Genomic DNA, 8,240 nt, shown 5'->3' with positions numbered 1-8,240 from the left:
ATTCTGTAAGCTTTGGTTCCCTGCCCCCAATGCTGGAGGCTAATAGTTTGAATGGCTTAACATTCCAAAACAGGGTTTGACTAGGACTTTGAAACATTGGTGAAGGTCAGAAAACAATATTCGAATTTTCTTTTATTAGCTGTTAAAAAAAATGATATCTTGGTGAGTTCCTAGCACACTAGTACGAGGACATATTTGGAAGAGCAGGCGGGACAGCATAAAGCGTTCTGTGGCTCTGATCTTTCGCTCCCTTTCGCTTTCAATTCTGGCGGCAAATGTTCATCCAGATGATAGCGAGCCGCTTCTCCCTCCAAGTCCTCCTCCTCCTCGGGGCTCAATTCCTCAAAGCTATCAGGCTCGAGGGCCTCCAATTTCTTAACTGGGTAGAGGGGCTTCCATCTCGAAGCTCCATCCCTTTCTCTACTTTTCTCTCCCAGGGCGTCCTTTCCCTTATCTCTCGCTTCCGCAGGTCGAGCAGAAGGGCCTGTGCTCTTGGGTATACCCTTTTTTCTCTTTTTTCTCTCCCTTTTATCCTGGCTAGCCTCCACTCTCCCATTACGCTCTGTTTCTGACATGCTATCTTATAACTCCTCAAGTGCCCTCTGTCCCAACGCTACAGAGGCGCGGCATTTCTGATCCTCCAGGCAAGAATGTATCAAATGTCAAATGGACGTCGCGTAACAAGCGCCACTAGCATGATTACTGCGGCTTTGGCCGCGCTCTCTAACCTTGAGGAAGGGTTGGAGGAATTAAAACCAAACAACATGCCTCTCAGAGCTTACCTTTGTCCTGCAGTTCTGAATCCTCTCCGTGAGCGTCCGGAGCTTCCCGGATTTCAGCACCAGCTGTGGGCCTGCCCATGATTGGCTGTTTGCTCATCACCCCACGTGACGCCCCGGGATGGGCCGTCTACGCACATGCGCAAACAGTTCTCTACGCACATGCACAAACAGTTGTTTACCAGGAGCTGACAGCGGAAGTAGGCACCATCTTGTCATGGCGAATGCCTCTCCAGCTATACCGCTCTCCACAAACACATAACTATGCCATCTGACCTTTTTCTCCTCCCATCTTTCCTCCTTTGATCAGTCTTCTTTTACCTAGTCATTTAGATTTCCACTGCCCCCAAAACTACTTAACTACATTAAATATCTGTCATATGCAAATGTATGCATGTCCTCATGTATATTGTTGTCTGTGTATGTGCTCTAAAAAGGGCCATAAGTCATTGCATTCGTATCAGTTGTTAACTGGGAAATAGGATTCTTGACCATAATTTGAACTGCTCCTTTTCTGTCAGATTCCATATGACTTTCTAAAATATTGTACTTCAGGATCTATAAAAATATTTATACCCTACTGCATTATGAAAATATTTCTTTCATATATTCAGAAATAATTATAGAATATTTTTCCTGGAATTTTTTATTACATGTTTCTCACCATCAACAATTAAAGTTTTTAAAATTGTTACATTTATCTATTTGTTCATTCACTTATTTCAAGGAACATACTACAATATGCATGTGGAAGCCAGAGGACAGCTTGTGGAAGCTGGTTCTCTCCTTCCACCATGTGTGTCCTGGAGAATGGGCTTAGGTCGTGAGACTTGGCAGCAAGCATCTTAATCCACTGAGAAACCAGCTCAGCAATTTAACTTTTGAAGAGAGCCTATTTCCTTCTTAGACTGCTGCATACTTAGCTAGATGAGTTGTATAACCATGTTGGTTTGTCCTACAAACAGATATGACTTTGGAGATCAAAGTGCTATCCACCACATGACTGTAAGCAATCAAGAACTGTCACCAAGTCCAAGCAATGAAGATAAGTAATTCCCTGACCTGACTTTAAAGAATTCATTATTTGAAGTATATCACCCTTAGAAGAATCTCCGTTGTGAAACTCAAGTACCAAGATCTAGTGGAGGAAATGAGGTGTAAACAATGAAGAAGACTCTATCCACTAAGACTATTTAAACTGCAGCAGAAGTTAAAGGTAAATTTCATAAATTGGCCACATAATAGGTCACTTCCTATTTCAGATGGGTCCTGAACAGCAATGGCATGTAAGATCTAATCATTCCCTTAATAATGAAGATCTAAAGCAAAGACAGAGCAACATTTTCATTTACAGTGCAAAAACTCAAAGCATCTGAGTATCTTTAGTAAGTATGTGAAGATTTCAGTTCTTAGGGCCATTTAGATGCTTTCTAAAATCGCTCCATAGTTCTAGAACTTGAGATGAAACACAGGAGCTTCCTTCATGCCTATATTTATCTATTTCTTGAATCACCTTCGAATCTATTTACACTTTAAAATCTATTTCAATGTGACGATACAAATTCAACCTGACTTCATTCCTCAGTCTAAAGAGATGACATTTACCAGGAAGAATATTCCTGTGAGAAACTTCAAATGCTATAAATTTAACACAATCACTAAATTGACATGAGCTTTAAAGGTCTACTCCCAAGGAACTAAATTTATACATGGAGTCTGTGTTTCAGAGTATTCCTTTTCGTATCTTCAAAAGATGAAATACATGAAAATTGAAAGAACAGTTATTTAAGTTGAAAATAAGACAAGAAACTTTATTGGCATCAAAGCTATCATTTAAAAATGGTCCCCAGAGAAATGGGAACCTAAGCCAAAAGAGACATAGTTAGCATAGAAAAGATTGAGGACAGCATATCTGACTGATAGTAATCTCTTCCCAACATCTACAGGGCCAACAAATAGTAGGGATTACATTGTTTAGAGAAATCAGAAAAGCAAAAATGAAAACAAAAACAAACAAAAAAAACAACAAAACAGAGAAACCTAGAATGAGTTAAGAATGCATGTGATTTGCTGTAAAGAAAACAAATTTAGAATGACAATAAGAAGTCATTGTATTCCTGTTTTATTTAAATAAAAATACTGAGTTATATTTTTAAAAGTCATATATAATCCTACAACTCAAAGTTAATCATTTACACTAATTCATTATTCTGTGACCACATTTAACATAAATTTTTGACATTATAAGGTTTCTGTTTACATATGTCTTTATAAATAAATGTTTACATATAAATAAATATATACAAAGTCTTCATCATTAGCCACACGGTAGTATTATTTATACAGATCCACTACCATTCACTTAGGATTTCAGATAGCTCAATTACTGCCAATATTATACTACTAAAAGCAAACATTACATTTTAAAACTGCATGAAATGTTGTACTTTTATAAATTTCTATTATTATGAGAATTCCTAATCTATAATTTCTGAATGATTAGGGAATATGCACCTTATTAAATTCTGCCCTATTATTAGATTGCCAATAAGAACTATTAAACCTTTTATGCCTCTCCCATGAGGCTCTCATGCCATTGTCAATACATATAGGCTAATGAGATTTTATTACTTTACTTGATACCTGAGGTAATCAATTTAATTATGGTCAACTGTTATTTTGACTTATGGTTTCAGAGATTCTTTGTTTACTTTCCATGCTGTTCAGGCCTATGGCACATAACACCAGAAATACTTTGTAGAGGAAGCCAATTTCCCTCATCTCAGCCAGGAAACAAAACAAGGAGCTCCAAGTGACCAGACACTCAATGTCCTCTTTAAGATATCCTCACAGGGGTGAGTTTTGTTATAGTAAATATTATTTGGAGATTTCTATCCACCTTCGATCATTTAGTTCCCAAATAAAAGACACAAAACTGTTATGTTCATGGTAAGCCTTAAAAGCATTAGAGCTGGACAATTCAGCCCTTTGCACTATTTTGTTTACTTCCCTGTCAGTAACCCTGAGATATATCTTACCATGCTCCTTCTGGAATGAGCCTACTCCAACTGGCTGACCCTCATGGCCAGGCTCTCATGACCACGTACCCCATAGCATCTTCTTCTCTTCTCCTCTCCCTCTCTTCATGCTCTCTGCCTCAGAGCCCCTGCCCTGAAAACTGAAGCCCTACCTACCTTTCTTTCTTCTGCCCAGCTATAGGATGTAGGCATATTTATTCAACCAATAGTTTTACATTAAGGAACAAGGTTATATAGCATCACTTGGTATACATGAGGATCTGGGGGGGGCACTATTTAGCACTACAACACATAGCAACAAAGCAAATCTAAACAGATATTTTCTTGTACCAAGCCTCATTTTTTTTAGGTGTTTTCTTTATTTACAATATCTCCTTTCCCAGGTTCTCCTCCAAAAAATATGAATACATAAATAAATAAATAAATAAATAAATAAATAAATAAAAGAGTTTACAGCCCCTTAAGACGAACAACAATATGAACTAGTACCCTCAGAGCTCCCAGGGACTCAACCACCAACCAAGGACTATACATGGTGGGACTGATTGTTCTGGCAGCATGTATATAGTAGAGGATTGCAAAGTCAATCATCAAAGGGAAGAGAGACCCTTGGCCCTGTGAAGTTTCTGTGCCCCAGTGTAGGGGAATGCCAGGGCCAATAAGTGGGAGAGGGTGGGATGGCAAGCATGGGGAGGGGGGAGCCAACAGGGGTTTGTTCTTGTTGTTTTTGTTTGCTTGTTTGTTCTTTGGAGGGGAAACTGGGAAAGGAGAAATCATATAACATGTAAATGAAGAAAATATCTAATAAAAGAAAAGAAAAAAAAAACCAAAAACTAAAACAAACCCCTGTTCCCTTCCCCCTCACCCTGCTCACCACCTCATTCCCTCCTGCTTACTGGCCCTGGCATTCCCCTACACTGGGGCATAGAACCTTCAAAGGGCCAAGGTCCTCTCCTCCCATTGATGATCAACTTGGCCATTCTCTGCTATATATATGCTAGTCCCACCATGTGTACTCTTTGTTTGGTGTTTTAGTCCCTGGGTGCTCTGAGGGTACTAGTTAGTTCATATTGTTGTTCATCCTAAGGGTCTGCAAACCCTTCAGCTCCTTGGGTCCTTCCCCTAGCTCCTTCATTGGGGACCCTGTACTCAGTCCAATGGATGGCTGTGAGCCTCTACTTCTGTATTAGTCAGGTACTGTCAGAGCCTCTCAGGAGACAGCTATAGCAGGCTTCTGTCATCCAACACTTGCTGGTTCCTCACATAGCCTCTCTAGTGTTGGGACTGGGGACCCACCTTCTAACAAAGTGGCCTCAAACACACCAAGACAAATAGGCATTAACATTCTTTTATTCTTTGCCAAATGACAGAAAAAATACTATCTTGTTGTAAGTATTTCTCTCTGATTGTCACCAAGAATACGTGTATAAATCATTTCTCCCACTTGTATTTGTTCTTTTTGTTTTCCATTCAATACTTTTCCCAAAAGGCTTTATTTGATTGCCTCCTTATAAACATAATATTCATCTACCTCTCTCCATCCTTCCCCTCTTTCTCTCTCTCTCTCTTTGTGAATATCTTTGTCTCTCCCTCTATCACCCCTCCTCTCTCTTTTTATGTCTCTTTGATTTATAATTCCTCTCATTTAACTTTTGGGGATCACCTTAGAAAGGAGTTGTGTAAGCATGTACTGGGTTATTTCCAGTTGGCATATTGTTGAAGAAGTCTATATTTAACCTTTAAGATTGAATAATTATGCATACAAAAATATTAAGAGTGATATATGAATGTAATTAGGTGAAGTAAACAGAAGAACCAAAAACAATGAAAAGGGGACAGTCATTGTAGTACTGGAGTCAAGACAACTTTCACTTTCCATTTTTAACTTTCAATAGCTTTTTAAATATGTTTATAAAACATATAGTAAAAGTAATACAATTTACTGATAGAGTAATCAAGCAGAAGATAATGGCTCATCTCTTCAAAGAAGTTATTTGATGAAATTTACAAAATAAAAGTCTCCTTGTAGATGTTGGTATTTACCTGGTGACAAATACGTCTTTGCCATTTCTGGCTACATCTTATCTATAGATAATTCAGCGGGCTTTCCCATCCAAATATAATCTCCTAAGCAAGTCACAGTGTTGTTTTGCTAACCACCTAACAGTTTCTTAATCTGAAGCAGAAAGGAAGCCCAAGCTGGAATTAAGTAATTGGTTTCTTTGTGCTAGACTTCTCTCAACACTGAGTCTCTAACTGATGCATGGCTGCCCTGCTTCAGAGTTTCCGAATTCATTTCACTGACACCTTGTTGAAACTAGAGAACCAAGATAATTACTTCAGACTGTGCCCCCTTTATGTTTTCTAGAATATTACTTTAGTTACCAGGATGTTAAAAGCTCTTCAACCATCCAATTCCAGTTCTCACCTGCCCTAGATGGAACCTGTGAGACTGTGTGAGCTCATGGAAACAACCTCAAAATTATTCTAACAATGAAAGTACAGAATAACTGCTTGACCATAACCCATAGTTTACGTTTAGAGGATTTTCAGAAATCTTTGGATCATAGCCCATAGTCTGGAACAGACTGACATCCTGAGGGTGAGTATTGTACTGGAAGAACATCTAACCTTCTCTCTCTCTCTCTCTCTCTCTCTCTCTCTCTCTCTCTCTCTCTCTCTCTCTCTCTCTCGATAGCAAGACAGCTAGACAATCTCTCAGCTTCATGTTAGAACCTGGAAAGCTAAATGACTACAGCAGAAGACTGACTTGTCCTTTGAAAAGGACTGCAACCATTCAACCAACTGGCGATCATTTTTCCAGTAGGACAAATCCTATCCCTTTAAAATTCTCCCATATCCCAGCCTGCGGGGCTCAGTTTTTCAGGGTGTCAGGGGGGACCATGCCTGTAGAGAAGAATAGGTGAGAGAGAGGAGGAGACCAAGCAAAGGGTTGTCAAGGTCTGCTTTACTTACAGCAAGCTGCTCAATATATGCTTCACAAAAGCAGAAAAAGGGAAGGGTGGGGAACAATGGGTTCACTCCAGGGTTGGCCATCTAGCAGATGCTGACAGGGGGCCTGGAACATTTCGCGGTTCTTTTTGGAGGGTCTTGGTATACTGCCTCTTGGTAAACCGGCACAGGATGTTTTTAGCCAGGGTAAGTGCCAGGCAGTTCTCAGGCTAGTTGAGGGGCAGGGCATCGGGTGGCCGTGCTTTGGCTCCCAACACTCCCATATCATATATTAGTATGGAGTTGCTCTGTGGGATAATATCATTGAAGGGACAAAATATGATGCAATAGAAACAAGAGGGAACCAAACAAGTGCTTTAAAATGTAACTCTACATAAAAAAAATACATTATTGTGGAGCCTCCACAAAAGTCCATTAAGAAATCTAATTAACAGAGTGAGTTCTTCTTTATGTGTAACTTGTCTTATTGATTATCTTAGTGCATTTAATTCACAGGCAACAACACAGGTAGCAGAGGTGTTGCCTGTGAAAGATCACAGCAACAGTTTTTGATGATAGGTTTTCTTACAAGCCCAGCAACCCAGAAAGAACTTGGACTAAAAAGAACTTTAATGTGCAACAGAATAGCTGGGGCTACATTTTTGTAGTTAATTGAGGTAACCACACACAGAGATGTATGTTTGCTGGGATGAATAAGGCCACAATGCCAAGTACTGCTCCCCATTGCCACAGTCTCAGATCCACTGGCATATCATCTCACTCTATTCCTCAATGTGAAACATCACACTTAGATAAAGCAGCTAAGGTAGGAACAGAGGTAAATAACAAGAAAAAGAATAAAAAACATAGTCCTGCAGGACTGATGCAGAGGTAAGAAAAAAGGAGACTATGAATATCTTATTCATACAAATAGCACTGGAGATCAAGGGCTGTCATTAGTAAAAATGAGGGTTTGATTATTTGCTGTAATTGTTAGTATTGATTGTCAAAACACAATCACCTTGGAAGTCAACCTTTAAGCATGCGCATGATTTGATTTCTAGACTGGGTTGAAGTGAGAAGACCCACTCTAATGAGGATGGCACCAAGTCCTACACTTAACAAAAGAGAGAAAACAAACTGAACAATAGCATCCCTCACTCTCTTCTTCTAGCTGCAGAAGAATTGGAACCAGCTGTTTCAGCCTCTTGCCACCATACCTACCCCATCATTATGGACTGTATCCTCACATCTTGAACCACAATAAACCTGTCCTTTCTTAACTCGTGTTTTTCGGGTGCGCTGTCACAGCACTGGTGGAAGTTAACTAATGCATCTTTTAAACTGTTAAGGACCTTTTCCTCTAGGGAGAGCTTGTGATCATGCCTTCATGTTTCTTGGGTGTAACATTGCGCAGTGCAGAGAAAACATTAGTCAAGATCCATCACTGATCAGAAGCTTTCCAATTATT

The 8,240-nt window shown here is 39.5% G+C and overlaps 1 long non-coding RNA gene across 5 annotated transcripts in view; it reads left to right on the top strand.

The window, feature by feature from the left end:
- LOC116098052 overlaps nt 1-8,022 on the top strand; it is a 27,929-nt gene extending 19,907 nt beyond the window's left edge. For 3 of the 5 annotated variants that reach the window (XR_004121686.1, XR_004121683.1, XR_004121687.1), the window contains 4 exons: nt 1,745-1,995; nt 3,507-3,634; nt 6,516-6,640; nt 7,834-8,022. This is a non-coding gene — a long non-coding RNA (uncharacterized LOC116098052). Of the gene's footprint in view, nt 1-1,744; nt 1,996-3,506; nt 3,635-6,185; nt 6,420-6,515; nt 6,641-7,833 lie in introns of all 5 variants that reach the window. The other 2 variants (XR_004121685.1, XR_004121684.1) reach the window with 2 other exon arrangements.
- The last annotated feature ends 218 nt before the right edge of the window (nt 8,023-8,240 follow it).

The sequence above is a fragment of the Mastomys coucha genome, unplaced genomic scaffold (genome assembly GCF_008632895.1).
Source record: "Mastomys coucha isolate ucsf_1 unplaced genomic scaffold, UCSF_Mcou_1 pScaffold20, whole genome shotgun sequence".
NCBI lineage: Eukaryota > Metazoa > Chordata > Mammalia > Rodentia > Muridae > Mastomys > Mastomys coucha.
Note: the sequence above shows the minus strand (reverse complement) of the source record. Positions and strands in the feature narration are given on the sequence as shown.